Consider the following 16,197-nt stretch of genomic DNA (forward strand, 5'->3'; position numbering starts at 1 on the left):
TTTTAGTTCCATGATATTTTCTGCTATTCCTTCTATCTGTTTCCATGCCTGAATTATCATGTAGCGTTCTCTTCTCCTTTCCAGACTATATAATTTTAAGAATTGTAGTCTTTCCCAGTAGTCTAGGTCCTTAACTTCTTCTATTCTAGCTGTAAAGGACCTTTGTACACTCTCTATTTGTGCAATATCCTTTTGATAGTGTGGGTACCATATCATATTGCAATATTCAAGTGGACTACGAACATATGTTTTATAAAGCATAATCATGTGTTCAGCTTTTCTTGTTTTGAAGTGCCGTAACAACATTCCCCATTTTTGCTTTACATTTTGCCAACAGAGTTGCTATTTGATCATTGCATAACATGTTCCTATTCATCATCACACCAAGGTCTTTAACTGCTTCCTTATTTGTGATTGGTCTCATTATTAGGTCCCTTATATGCATATAGCTTTCTTTCTCTGTCTCCATAATTTTTATTGATTCAAATTTATCAGAGTTAAATACCATCCTATTTACCTCTGCCCAATCATATACTTTGTTAAGGTCTCTTTGTAGAGCGTTCCTATCTTCATCACAAGTAATTTCTCTACTTATTCTTGTGTCATCTGCGAAACTACTCACTACCGAATCCTTAACATTATTGTCTATGTCTTCAATCATAATAACAAACAGTATTGCAGCTAACACCGTACCTTGCGGCACACCGGATATTACCTTGGCTCATCCGATTTCTCGTCGTTTGCAATAACTATCTGTTTTCTGTTGTGTAAAAATTCTTTTAACCATCTTCCTACTTTATCCACGATATTGTGTTTTCTAATTTTCTTCGCTAATATATTATGGTCTACTTTATCAAAAGCTTTTGCAAAGTCTAAATAAACCACATCTGTTTTCATTTCCGCTTTCATATTTTTGAATATGTTTCACGGTGGACTAACAGTTGGGTTTGTGTACTTTTTCCGGGTACGAAACCATGTTGTCCTTTATTAAACAAATTATTTTTATTAAATGTTTCATAATATTTTTCTTCATTACCCTTTCATACACTTTCATTATATGTGATGTTAGACTCACAGGCCTATAATTACTTGCCTCTAGTCTTGATCCACTTTTGAAAGTAGGGGTAATATACGCTAATTTGTGCTCATCATTATGTATGCTTGCCTGTATCTACAGCTTTGTCTTAATAATATTGCAAGTGGCTTTGCGATAGAATGAACTACTTTCTTTAACAAAATAGCAGGAATTCCATCAGGCCCTGCAGCAGCTCCATTTTTAATTTCATTAATATCCTGCACAATATCAGCTTCATTAATATCTATGTCAGCTAAATATTCACTATTTTCATCCCTTACTTCTATATCAATATCTTCATTATCTATTCTTAGGGGTGAATTCTCTCTTATATCGTTTCTGCCAGTATGTTTGCAAATTTTCCTTTTTTTCTTTTTTCATTCGTTAATCTCCCTTCAATTCTCAGAGGGCCTATTTCTATTCTTCTTTTTATTCATTTTCTTCGCATGTTGTGTATAATAGTTTGGGGTTTTGCTTGATATTTAATAGGGTTTTTTTCTTCCAAGTCCCGTTTTTCATTTTCTTTTGATTGTATAATCTTTTTTTCTGCATTTTCTATCTTACTTTTTAGTTCTATAACTTTCCATGCATTTTTTTCTTTTGCAAGACCTTTTTTCCACTTTCTGATTTTCTGGAACAAGATTCTTCTGTCTCTTGGTATGCATGAATGATGTTTACTTTTCTTCTTCGGTATATATTTTTCCACTATTATCTCCAATATTTTATATAATATCTCCGTATTTACCCTTATGTCATCACTTACGAAAATGTTATCCCAATCTTTGTTTAATTCTTCATTAATTTCTGACCATTTTATTTTTATTTTTCTGTAGAAGTTGTATTTTCCATATCCTTCCCACTTTTTCATTTCTTGCTTATCTCTATTTTCACTTGCTTTGGAATGACTGTTAATTCTATGACATTATGGTCTGAAATACTCGCATTATAAACTATTATTTCTTTAACATAATTCATCTCGTTCACAAATACTAGGTCTAAAGTATTTTCCTTTCTTGTTGGCAGGTGATTTATTTGTTGAATGTTGTATTCTAGTAGCATATCTAATAGCTTTTCAAATTGCCTCTTATCTTCTGCACTACTATTCTCTCTCTTTTTTATATGTATAAGTACAACCACAATCTCCCATATTCGTTCTTTCCATTCTACGAAACAAAGGTAAAGTTGAAGTCTCCAGATAGGAGAATAGTCCCCAGTCCTTGTGATTTCTACATATATCATCCAATTTTTCAATTATTAAGTCAAACTCTTTAGTATTAGGAGGTCTATATATTACTATGTTCATCAATTTTTCAGATTCAAATTCTACCGCTATTAGTTCACATTCTGAGTTACTATATTTCTCATATATTTTTCCTTGTTTTTTGTCTTTCCCATATATTGCGGTTCCCCCTTGATTCCTATTTTTTCTATCTGATCTATAAGTTTGGAACCCTTTTATTTGATCATCATTCCCAGTCTCTTGGGAATACCAGGTTTCACTTATATTCATTATATCTATTTTCTTTTCATTTTGGGTTAGTTCTTCTAAGTACTCTATTTTCTTTTTGAGTTACTCGTAACTAAACCCTGCGCATTCATCACTATGATGGTTTGCGTGTTTTCTCCTCATTTAATACTGATAGTAATAAGGATTTTCCCTGTCTCTTTCCTGTTCTGGTATGTTGTTCTTTTTTTCATTTCCAGAAATTCTGACATTAAAAAATCCAACTTTTTCCATAATATTTGATCTTCCTTCATCATAATTATTCCATTTTGTGTCTGAATCTGCAATTTTCTCCGTTTCTGCAATATCCTCTTGCATAATAAATACAGTTATTATCTCTTGAGTAGAATTTCGGAGCTGATGCTTTGAAATTCTTTGCTGACACCTCTGCATATCTCATTGGTGGTTTGCTTTTCTCTTTTACCTGATATTCTTGATTTCTCTCTTTATTTGTTTCTTTCTTATTTTGGATTTTATTACTTGGTTGGTTATTTATTTGATTATGATTCATGGCTACAGGGTGCATATATTTGCATTTTTTGTCGACTTACATCCTTTTCCTTCTTTTAGGTTTTTACATATTTTTGGATGCAGATCTCTGCAATCATCCCCATATCCATCTAAGTATGCACATTTACCATATATTTCATAGTTTTGACATATCTTAGGATGTTTGTAGTAACATCTTTCTCCAAATCTGCAATTCCCTCTTTTCAAAAGGTTGCAGATTTTGTCTTTTCTTGTCTATTTTTTCCTCTTTCCCGTCATTGTATAGATCTGGGTAGAGCCTCTTCGGGATTTGCTTTTCTGTTGTCATATCGTAATTTATTTCTTCGTAGGTATGCTGCTTTATTGCCTCATATGTAGTATCAATGAGTATCTCTGCATCCATACTTTTATCTTGTTCTTTGTTTTCCTTATTTTTTTTCTGTCATTTCATTTTTGTTTACTTCTCTTCCGTTTTCCTCTTCTTCTTTTTCTTCTTCTTCTTCCTCTTCCTCTTCTTCTTCATCCTCAACTATTTGTACATTCAATCTTGATTTAATAACATTGTCTATCCATGATAGACATGTTGAACAAAATTCTTGTATCTTTTCTCAAATCTTGTATTACCTCAGCACTGTGGATGGGTCGGAATGTTTGCATGCAGCACATTTTCTGATTAGGTTTTGTGGATTGACTATGCTATACCCAAAACCGTTACACAGTTTTGCATGCTTTGGCATTCTTTTTCCTAATGCATCAATTAGTATATTCACAAGATTCACCTTATTCATTTTCTTTGTCGGAATATGTTGGTTTATGTATATTTTCTTTATGAGTCTCTTGACCACTTGGATTTTATTTGGAACTTCTTCAATTATTTTCAAGATGTTTTCATTAGATTTGTTCCAGTTTGAAGGATTATATCCTTCTAATATATCTATGAATGCTTTTGTATCTTTTTGGTTAGGACTGTTGCTGATTTCATAGATGAGAAATGCCAGTTCCCTTCCTGCTACCTCATCGTATTGCGAATCTGCTAGACACGCCAAATTACGCCACCTTTTCCCGCAGTTGGAACTTACTGCCATCTTGTTCTGATTTATAGTATTACACTTGATAAACTAACTTAGAAGACGCTTTATCCTACTATTTTCACACTAATCTTATCACCGATAGTTCACGAACACTTCTAGATATTTCTCAAATTCTAGTCGTATGTTAAACTTGTGATATCTGTTGATTATTGTGACTTCACGCGGGTACGTCTCACCAAGCAAGAGAGAGAGAGAGAGAGAGAGAGAGAGAGAGAGAGAGAGAGAGAGAGAGAGAGAGAGAGTGTACTGATCTTTATTATGTTGTTTTGTTTGTTTTTTATTAAGCTGACCTTGTGTCAGCACGGGCTCTTGCTCACAGAGCACCCCGTAATACCTCTTTATTACAGGTAAGGAAATTCAAATATACAGCATGCGGGCGGAAATGTGGTATCCGACCCGCGATAGAGTAAAAGTGGGTCGGCGAGAGCCGATTTGTGTTTCTTGCGAGACATATAACTTAGAATATAAAAGTACACAAAACATGATCTTATAAGATATATACATTGCCGGAAAGCTCTCGAGAAGGGAAGTAAGAACAACGCGATTGTAGAATTAAATACTGAGGTGAAGGCGTGCACCAAGGGGCCGTGGTCTGTCCTGATAGTGAAGGGGGCGCCCTCGAGGAGGTAGCGGAAGTGGCAAACTGCTTGGTACACCGCGCGGTCGAATGTGCTGTATCTCGTCTCGGCGGGTGACAGTTTTTTACTGTAGAAGGCGAGCGGCTGGGCCCCGCCCTGGACCATCTGCTCGAGGACGGCCCCGCAGGCGACGTTGCTGGCGTCAGTGGTGAGGCGTAAGGGCGCAGTGGGGTCCTGGTGGGACAAGGTTGCGGCTCTGGTGAGGGCCATCTTCGTGTCGTGGACGGCCTGCGCTTGTTCTGCTTCCCACGTCAGGTTCTTTGGTTTGCCCTTCAGGACCTGTGTTAGAGGGGACACGGTGCGGGCGACGTCAGGGATGAACCGGCGGTAGTAATTCACCATCCCGATGAATTCTTGCAGGGCCTTGACCGTAGTTGGGGTCGGAAACTTCTGCACCGCGTCCACCTTCAAGGCCATGGGGTGCACGCCTGCTGCAGAGATCTCATGTCCCAGGAAGTCCACCCTGTCGGCGCCGAAGTGCACTTGTCGAATCGGACGACCAGCCCGTTTTCCTGCAGCCATTTCAGAACCCCTCGGACATGGTGTAGGTGCTCCTCCGGGGACCTGGAAAAGATCAAAATATCGTCGACGTAGCAGACGTAGAAGGGCAGGTCACCCTGTCCATCAGGCGCTGGAAGGTGGCCCCTGTGTTCTCAGGCCAAAGGTGGAGTAATGGAAGACGTAGGAGCCAAAGGGCGTGATGATCGCGGTCTTGGGAACGTCCTCGGGATGCACAGGAACCTGAAAATAAGATTTTAAAAGGTTCATTTTTGTGAAGATTTTTGCTCCATGGAGGGCCCCAGTCAAGTCCTGCATGTTTGGCAAGAGGTAGTGAACGGGGATCGTAGCAAGGTTGAGTCTCCTGTAGTCTCTGCAGGGCCTCCATGTGCCGTCAGGCTTCCGTACCATGTGGAAGGGCGAAGCCCAAGGGCTTGATGCTTTCCGGCAGATACCCATTCGTTCCATTTCTGAGAACGCCTTTTTGCATCCTGAAGGCAGCCCAGAGGGAGTCGTCGGAACTTTGCATGTGTCGGGGGCCCCGTGGTGGTGATGTGGTGGAATATTCCGTGCTTGGGCAGCGTCACCACCACCTGACGAAGTTCCGGTTTGAAAACTTCGGGGAATTCCTGCAGGAGGTTGCCATACTTGTGGGGGGCGATGGTGCAAATTGTGGGGGCACCTGGGCCCGTTGCAAGCGGTAGGGAATGGCATGTCCCTGTGTCGAGGAGGCGTTTGCGACCCATGTCAACCAGGAGGCCGTTATGCGCCGGGAAATCCGCCTCCAGTAGTGGAATCCTGACGTCTGTGATGGTGAAACGCCAGACGTAGTTGCGCCCCAAGATGGATATCTCGAGGGACTTCGTGCCGTAGGAGTGGATGGGGGTCCCGTTTGCGGCAACGAGGGTGGTTGGGTTGTCAGGCCCGCGGCTGGGGTCTTTTCCTGACGGCGGGAATATCGAGTGCATCCCCTGGCCAGAGATCGCCGCAGACATAGAACCCTACGCCGTGTGGTTCCAACGAGGCCGCTGTCACAGGCGACTTTGATTTTGTCTGCCGTCGCCGTTTTTTGGCTGCTGGAAGGTGCAGGGGCTTTCGCATCTTTTTGAGTACCTTCCGAACTTCCGGTGGTAGTGGCACCAGGAGTTTTCGCCCCGCTGCATGTGGGAGGACTTCCTCTGGGTCACAGCGCCAATATCTTGCGTTGGGTCGTCTTCTTCTTCTTCTCCCTTCTCTGCGGCTAGGCACACGGAGGATCGGGAAGCGGCGAGCATTGCAGCCTTGCTCGACAGTGTCAGCTTTTTAGCTTTCTCCAATAGTTCGTCGTCAGGGAGAGTGTATGCATCTGTTAGCTGTCCTCGGACATCTGGCTCGAGTTGCCGCAGGAATATTTCGCGGCTCAGGCAGATTTCCTTCTTCTTTCCGTCGGGACCTACTTCGTGCAGGCCCATCACAGTGTCCCAGGCATCCAGTGGGTCGGCACCTCGCATCGGGTTTGTAACTAGGTCAAGGGTGCGGGTGGCTTTCTCCGCGATGGGAGTGGAGTAGGCTGTCACAAGTCTTGTCTTTAATTCATCGAGTGTGACAGCTTCGGTCTGTGCCCGACCGGTCAGCCAGGGGGTTATTCGGTCGAATACTTCTGCCAGGAGGACTGACATCACGAGGTCAACCTGCAGTACCTTGTCTGAGTCCCGCGACCCGGAATTGCCCTTCAGCTCGGATGAACCAGACGGTTGGGTTCGCTGTTGTGAAGGGGGGCAGTTTGACAGATTGAGCGGCAGCTGTGTGCGAGGCTGCCATTGAGGCAGAGGAGGCCTGGGTTTCTCGCGCGGAACTGTCTACGCCCATTGTCCACTCTCACAAAACGGTCGACAGGAGTCGTAAATGGCGGGATAAACCGTTTGAGGAACGCCTGAACACACCTGGGGAAGGTATGCCGTGTTTAGTCCGTTAGAGGCGTTGGTTTTTTCCACGGTAGGAGCTTTCAGAGATCTAAACTGAGGCGCCGTGTGAGTCCGCTACAGATCTCTGAAGGTGAGCGGCGGTAGTTAGTCCTTTAATGACTTGGTCAAAACCGCTTGGGTCACTGTCCAAAACGGGAGGTCACCAGTTGTGAGGTGTGAACAAAGAGGCTGGTAGAAGTGTACTGATCTTTATTATGTTGTTGTTTTTGATTAAGCTGACCTTGTGTCAGCACGGGCTCTTGCTCACAGAGCACCCCGTAAAGTTCTTTATTACAGGTAAGGAAATTCAAATATACAGCATGCGGGCGGAAATGTGGTATCTGTGGTATCCAACCCGCGAGAGAGTAAAAGTGGGTCGGTGAGAGCCGATTTGTGTTTCTTGCGAGACATATAACTTAAAATATAAAAGTATACAAAACATGATCTTATAAGATATATACATTAGCGGAAAGCCCGCTGAACGCTCTCGAGGAGGGAAGTAAGAACAACGCGATTGTAGAATTAAATACAGAGGAATTTGCGATAAGGCGTTGTCCTTACATATATATATATATATATATATATATATATATATATATATATATATATATTATATATATATATATACACACATTTATCCACATGTATATACAGCTATGAGAAGGAGGATTAATCTATCCGAATTTGATACTGTAAATCACAAAGTGAAAAGAAACTAATCCGATGAGGATTCTGTTAGAGGAAAAATGGGAAAGAACGTGAATGATTAGACAAGCAACAAAGGAACAGACGATGGGAGGACTCAAGATAAACAAGTAAAAAATGCGGTGAAGTTTTCTTCAGCGCAATCGAGTTTTCTGTACAACTTATAATGCTGAATAAAACCATCAACTATAACGACAGGCTGATACGTTAGAGTGAGGGTGCGTTACAGTATAGTTTTTAAGATCTGAGAACGGACGGACAGACAAAGCCGGATCAATAGTTTTCTGCCTCAATAGTTTTAATTTACAGAAAACAAACCACTGGAAAAGGCTCATTAGATACAGCGACCCCGAATAGGGATTAAGCAAAGAAGAATATCAAGCTCTCCAGTTCATTGTTTAATCCAATTAGAATGAGACTAATTACCACAAGTATACTTTAAATGCTACGCTTTTATAATAGCATTCAGACCCCTATTATAGGGGACATTTAACTCAGATTGGGATGCATTACAAAAACTTATGAAAACACTGTTCTAGAACTGTCAAGAGTATCATATCTAACGATACATGTTTCCTTGGCTTTCTTGAAGAAATTGTAGCCGACATACAAAGAAGTGTTTTCACAATAGAAGAACTGTTATAATACAAGATTTTGTGTAAAAAACACTACTCATATTAATGTTGAACCAAAACATGACTTCCCAAAAATATAAAGCACCAAAAAAGGCTTCATCTCAGTATTTCCCTTTGGAATTTTGATCGTATCAGATATCAAAAATGTATAAACGAATGTTCCAAATTGGTTTTCCAAGATTAATTATTCAATGACAAATAACTAAAACACTAATTCAAATAAAAAAATTGCTTTCAAAAGTCAAGCTAAGGAATCGGGAAAAATTTTACCTATGTTCATCTATCATTACCCTATACACGAACATACATACAAACGCTATATCCAACCTATCTTTGCAATTATCCTCCAGAAAGGTGCATCTGTGGTGACAACCCACTCAAGGACTTGTAACAGAAACCTCAGAACAGCGAGCAGAGTACCAGAGTGAAGTCGAGGTAGGACGTGCATATTTTTGTAAAATGAATGTATCATATTTTTCTTAGCCTCGGTGAATAGTTTAACTCACAAAGAGGAATAATGAGAGAACACTGATGACTTAATATAATTCTGTTCTCTTTCTTCATCCAAACGGAAAATAAAGTTCATAATTACTTCGGGTGACAGCACGTTACTTTCTTCTTTGTTAGGAATGGACCAAATTGATAACGCGCTTTCCCATCTTCCAGTAGCAGAATCATTCGTCTATAACATAGCCAGGACGTAAATAGAAGGATGGGCCTCTCCAGAGTATACACTTGGTAGAAGTTCAAGGAGAAAGGGAGGATTTTGGCAGCCTTGAATTCTGGGAAGTTATCTATCTGTGATTAGGACTCACCGGAATTGTTATGTTGCAAGTAATGTGATGAATTTTAATAACCCTCTGGGCCCCATTTAGTTGCCATACTTGTGAATAGCACCCTATTTCCTCATTTTTCACAACAATAATACTTGTAACGTGAACTTAAGCGCAGACAAAGATTTCAAAGTTAGACACCCTCTCATTAGGTATGGGCAGAAATGACGGTATAGCATGAAAAGCGCACTCTGAGCCCCCTTGCAAAGAATGCAACTTCACACACAGTTTGTCTTGTTGTGCAAGGTTCCTGTGCAAGATATGGGACTCTGTGTTACAAAGACCTCGAGAATGATCGTTTCTACCCGTCAAAAATCCTCTGCATATGTCTCAGGTGTAACTTTGTGAACAGTTTCTTTCGAGTGAGTGGACAAACAGGTTAGGCTGATTTGAGTGGTACCTGAGGAAGGTGTAGCTAAAACTACCACCGACCATCTCGAGGAATCTTTACGCAACAAGCACACCAGTACCAAGAGGAATTTGTGCAAACCATGATACCCGAATCTCTGCAGGGCACTTTGGAGAAACTTGAAAGTTGCCAGGTCGTGAATAAACACACAATATAACTGGTTCATTTCTACTTCCCTGGACATCAAACCAATACTTACACATTTGGGATAAATACATTTGCCAGATTTAACAGCCATACTTCTTTGCTATGATGCTACAAGTTCTTCCAGTTTTTCCTTTATTCTATTTACTAACACGGGCTTCCTGATTCCAGGTTGGCCTTGCTTTCACGATTAGGATCTCCATAAAGAACTTTTTCCCCAAAAGCACAATATCAGAAGCAACTATTCATAAAAAACCTACTTTTACCGTGAAGTAATTTTTTTCAGATACAAGGATGCTCATCAACATACTATTTTTGTCATTGTTCCATTTAGCCAGAAGCAGCTCCATTCTTGCGCAATTTCATGACAACCATTAAACACTTATCCACAATTTGAAATTCAATAGACCTCAGATTGTACTGCCCAGTGAGTGTATGGCTCCAAGCTTTGGAATTCTTCTCTTACTCCCTTTTTCTATGACTTATAACCTTGCATCATCAATTAGACAGATCTATAGTCTTTTGTGTTACACTAAACTTACTTCTTGTTTTTATCAGGGGTAAGTCAAGAGGCCATTAGGAATGATCACGTGTCGCTTTCAGCGTCCTTTATATTAAGAAAATTTCAACGCATTTCCCGGTGTTTTTTGCCCCATTCTGATAAAGAAGCTCCAAATTTGATTCTATATTCTCAATTTCTCTTTCATATATCTACCTAATCTTGAATATGCAGTACAGTTTTGGTCACTAACACTAAGAAAGGACATAAGTAGATTATAAGGGGTACATAAAGAGCCACAACGTTAATGTCACCCATCAGGCAAATAGGTTATCAAAGACGATTAGAGAGCCTGAACATGTAAGGCTTAGAAACACAACATTGCGAGGACAACTAATAGAAACATTCAAAATACTGAAAGGCATAACAAAAGTAGACAGCAACCCATTTACCTTAAACAAAAACCAGACAAGAAATAATGGATGGAAACTAGAACTGAAAAGATACAACACATCCCATTGTGGGAACTTCTTTACAAACAAGATATGTGATTCATGGAATAAACTGCCACCAAAAGTTGTAAACAGCAACACGGTGGAAGAGTTTAAAAGAAAGTTTGACAAAATTATTAGGACACTATGAACGAACAGTAAAACCTACTCCAAGAGATAAGTGCGTACACGATGTCTCCTCGGATGGACTAATGTCTTTGAGACATCCTAATCCTTGCAACTCCTTGTAACACATAATGTTAATTACTTTCAAGAGGGAAACAGGGCCTTGCAGAATCTTAATACAAAAACATGTATAGCTGAGTAATAAGTAACACACTTTCACAAGCCGATCTTCTCCATTTAGTACAGGCTTCTATAGTAAATTCACATCAACCTACATTTGATGTCTAGGCCAGTCCCTTACGACGCTCCTGATTGGCTGTTCATAAGCCAATCACAGGGCTGGAAACTCTCAGTCTCTATCGAGAGTTCACATAGGCAGGATGGATGTTCCATCTCTGCTGAGGAATACTTTTGAAAGACGTAGCCCTCAGGAGAGGTGGAACATAGATCCTACCCATGTGAACTCTCGAGAGAGACTTAAAGTTTCCAGCCTTGTGATTGGCTTATCAACAGCCAATCAGGAGCGTTGTAAGGGACTGGCTTAGACATCAAATGCACGGTTGATGTGAATCTACTATAGTTTGGCGTATTCTTCAAGTCTGTTGTAAGAAACCATTTAGTAAAATGCTATAGGACCTTTACCAAAAAATATAAGGCGAGTTCCAGATGCTTGGCAAGCATCCACAGACAGAATACACATTCAGTTCCTTACAGAAAGAAACCACAGTGCCGCATTTTTTAAGTGTCTTTATTCATCTCTCCCTTGAATGTGGTTCCAGTTGGTGGGACACACTAGCTCCAGGGAACTACTAGTCTCCACGGATCTTACCGAAGTACGAAGGTCATAATACTCTGCAATAATTGCTAGTTTGAAAGAAGAACAGTAGTATAGCCACTGTCTTGTCTAGTCCTGATGAGGACACCAAGTTCTATGAACTTCATAAGCATTAAAGCTGACTTAGAGCTGTTTTTTAGTTGTAATTGACTTACTTGTTTTGTAGTTGTAAATCAGATAATTTACCAAAAGAGAAAATCTGACATACGAGTACGCTTTTCCCATTAAGCTGGTACCACTTCTCTGAATTTTCCTGAAGTATTCTCTCAAACGAAAAAACTAAGAACTCATCTTCTATGTAATCAGGTATATTGGAATGCCCATTTATACCAGCGTTGCTCCAGTGCATCAGAGAAGACAAGCAGAAAATGTGTAACTGTGCAGTTTTATGAACTCTGAATAAAATAATTTTCTGGACTTTCATTCATACCAGCGTTGCTCCAGTGCATCAGAGAAGACAAGCAGAAAATGTGTAACTGTGTAGTTTTATGAACTCTGAATAAAATAATTTTCTGGACTTTCCTTGCTACCAAAGTATGGCAGAAAAAAAAAAACTAATTTCGACAACAAAACGGAGAACCATTAAGATGATAAGCAAACTACAGTTTTCTTGCTTATGGTATCACAAACTTCAACCTGTCCAATCCCAGGAATCCTACATCCCTCTCAAAATAAGTTCTTTTTATATATATAACCATACAAACTCCTGAGGATTAGTTCATGAATAAGAATATTTACCTTCTTTACTGTTTACAAAAAACCATGGTTATTTGCTTTTGGCGAGTTCCTGGGGCTTATGGCAAGAATTCAACAAGTATGGAGTCCTTCAAAACCAAAATTACGATGTACAATTAGATTTGATGCACAATAAAATAAAGTGAAAAGGAATTCCACTTGTTTAAAAATGCCACCAGTGCGCAGTGAGTAGGATTCGAACCTACGCGGGAAGATCCCATCTGATTTCTAGTCAGACGCCTTAACCACTCGGCCATCACTGCATGCACTGCCCTGCTGCCTTTGAAGATATTCAATAAGAGTGCTTGCAAAAATGCACTGCTAAGATTTGTTTCATGAAAGCTTATGAATACGCGCAAAGGCGGTGATATTATGATTAGCTTTCATTCAAACAATACAAAATTCATGTTTCCTTTTCCTTTTTTCTCGTTCACTCTTATGCCATTACCCTCCACGCCTACTTTGTTTTCTACAACCTACTCAATATACATTCTCTATATACATATTTTTACATGCACTAGCTACACGACCCATGAAATCAACACTGGCTAAATGTGATCTGAAGTGTCATTTTTTGAAACTTCAGCATACTCCCACAGTCTAGCATTTAACACGCATTCAAAAACAATATACTAAATACGAATATAAATCCTATACTTTACAAGCTTGGCATTTTTTTTTTTGCATTCTCCTGCTGCAAAACTCCATTTTGCTCATAATTTTAGAAGTCTGGTATAATGAACTTGAGGGAATGTTGAATTTTTCCTCTGCATGCTCTGGCTTGTATACATCTGATCTTTTGTATTTGGTTTCTACTGTCTATCTTATTAACACCTTCATACTTTGTGTGTATACAGACCTGTATACAAATGTATTAATAAAAGTATAAACTATTTGTCAGCAGGATTTTCATTTACATGGCCCATTAGTGGTCTAGCAAGCATAATAAAAGAAAATAACTTTGTTACGCCCTTTCTGCTTATTGACAGGTGCGAAAGGCACAAAAGTGACTTGATGGTTAAACCTTCAGGTGTCAAAACCACTAACATTAGCTGTGTGATACACTGAAAAGCTAATTAACGCTTAATTTCACAAGCTTAGGTCATAACGCCGTTATCGAGTAGGCCTAATGGAGAAAACAAATTGACGATTGTGTGAGAACGATAAGCTGTACCGTTACGTACAGCTTACTGAAAAGTTTTCAGTTACCTAAGTGTTTCCTCTTACTTTTCACAGTTCACGTTCTTGACTCTTTCAACGGAACTACAAAAGTTTCCTGTGGAAATATTATACGATACAACTTACTGGGTCAGTTACCTGGGGTTTACCAGTAAACAAGCGCCGCATCAACAAGCCTTCACTGAAAGTACAAAAATATCCCTAAACTCATTTTATAGTGCTATATGAAAAGTATATAGAGATCATTTGCCGCAAAATAATCGAAAACAAAGCGTTATTATACCTCATACGAAATAAATTTCCAATGCACAGTCAAAATGTCACTGATATTTCTTCACAAAATTGTATAGGTGTGGGAGACAATTCTCAAAATTCCAGTAAAAAATAAATAAATAAATACATAAAATCTGAAGTTTCCACCACTGACAAGTCTTACTTAACCTGAGCCACACTCGCTCACCTGTAAAACCCTTTGAATAACACAAAGAAGTTCTCAGAAGCACGGACAACAGAATGGCTTAACTGATTTATGAAAATTTCGCTAGAGACAAGCACAGGGGACACTTACTGCCATTCTAAGCTTACGGAAGAGAAATGAGGGAACACTAGCTGGAGAGTAAGCTGTAAGAAGGTTGCAAGAATGGCAGTAAAGTGAAGGGCTAAAAAGTGGGTGCAGCTCTGTGAGAGGTGCAGAGCCGGCTCTGGTCTGGTGAGGGCTATTGCCAATCTACTCTAGACTCTCGTGCTCTATGACCCCGAGCACCACACTCAAATAGCTTGGGAAGGAAAAGCAAAAATCATAGCAAACAAGCCTGAAATGAACTATTTAACATTAACTTTAACAAAGGCTATTTAATGCCTATGACTTTAATAGATAAGACGACAATTGCTATTAGCCATAGCGCTCCGTGACATTGAGTACTGATATTTACCCATTTCAGAAATGTATATAACCGTTTTTTAATACAGTTATGTAGGTAATAATATAAAACAAGATATATCTGAAATTCCTCTGAAACGGTTCATCTCTGATGAAAAGCCAGTGTGTCATTTTTTAACACAAGGCTTCAATCTAAAGTCTAATTATGTCAAGATATACATCTCTGACCCTTGCGTCACTCGTATTTAAACGGATTTTTGATAATCAAGAGTTTTTTTTTTTTTTTTTTTTTTTTGCGTAAGACAGATAATGGCACAACTTCCTTCTATACTACATGTTAATAGTTACATTTATTACATTTAATTCACTAATAATTTGAAATAGTGGCTTTCTCTCCCTTAAAGTTCCTAGAACACTGAATACATAGACTTCTTCGCAATCTATAAAAATCCCGCCTCAGTGACATCAAATCCTCCACATAAAATGAGACCACTAAAAGCTCCCAAATATATAAAGTAAAAGCATCCACTCACGTTATGAAATACTAACAAGTATAGCTGTGAACGCATTGAGATAACAATTTTCACTTCTATGAAGTAAATTTGATAAATAATACTCACAAAGTACGTATAGCCCAAAACCACGGTTTCCCTACGTACGTAGTGTAACGCGAAACGCAAAACATTTAGCATGTTAGGTTCCGATTCGAATTTATTACAGGTATTAAGTACAGACTCCTGTGTTTTCTAACGGTACAAAATAATACGTATATACTGAATACGAGCTAGCTTTTGCACCCCCCCCCCTTTTTTTTTTACTTACTACATATATAAAAGAACATATATATGTATATATTAACATTATTGCCATTACACCATAAAACAGTATTTGAAGCATTGGAATACAATAAAGCACAGAATAAAAAGTATACACTGCAGACTACAAAATTGAACAAAACCATGGACATGCGTCAAACCGACAAATTTCTACATAAAGAAAACAGATTATAAGGCCATAATGATGATGGATTATTATCAAAACACCCCTAAATAGAATATCTATAAAACAGACAGACATTGAAGATTGAAACAATACATATTATTACTACATAGAATTAGCTGAGCATGATAAGAAGAAGAAGGAGAAAAAGAAAAATGTTGGGTACTCACCATTCACCGCAAGTCCCTGCGCAGCCACGTTGTCACGGTATGTGTGTAGGAAGGGACGACAAGATGTGAGTGGTACAGCACGGTGGTTTTGCAGAGGTCGATGGTACTAGGCCGAAGTTCAGACTACAGCTCCTTCCCCTATATACTGGTTCAGTAAGTCTGGTTTTGCAGATGTCCATGGTGTTAGGCCGAAGTTCAGAGACTACAGCAACTTCCCCAACCGGTTCAGGAAGTGTAGTTTAGTAGAGGTAAATAATATTAGGCCGAAGTTCAAACTAAAGCAGCTTCCCCACTGGTTCAGAAAGTCTGGTTTAGCAGA

The 16,197-nt window shown here is 39.4% G+C and overlaps 1 non-coding gene across 1 annotated transcript; it reads right to left on the reverse strand.

The window, feature by feature from the left end:
• Window positions 1-12,831: 12,831 nt before the first annotated feature.
• On the reverse strand, window positions 12,832-12,913 carry Trnas-aga (transfer RNA serine (anticodon AGA)). Its single transcript has one exon. It is a non-coding gene; the product is annotated as a tRNA-Ser (tRNA).
• Between the last annotated feature and the right edge of the window lie 3,284 nt (window positions 12,914-16,197).

Source organism: Macrobrachium nipponense, chromosome 7 (assembly GCF_015104395.2).
Source record: "Macrobrachium nipponense isolate FS-2020 chromosome 7, ASM1510439v2, whole genome shotgun sequence".
Lineage (NCBI taxonomy): Eukaryota > Metazoa > Arthropoda > Malacostraca > Decapoda > Palaemonidae > Macrobrachium > Macrobrachium nipponense.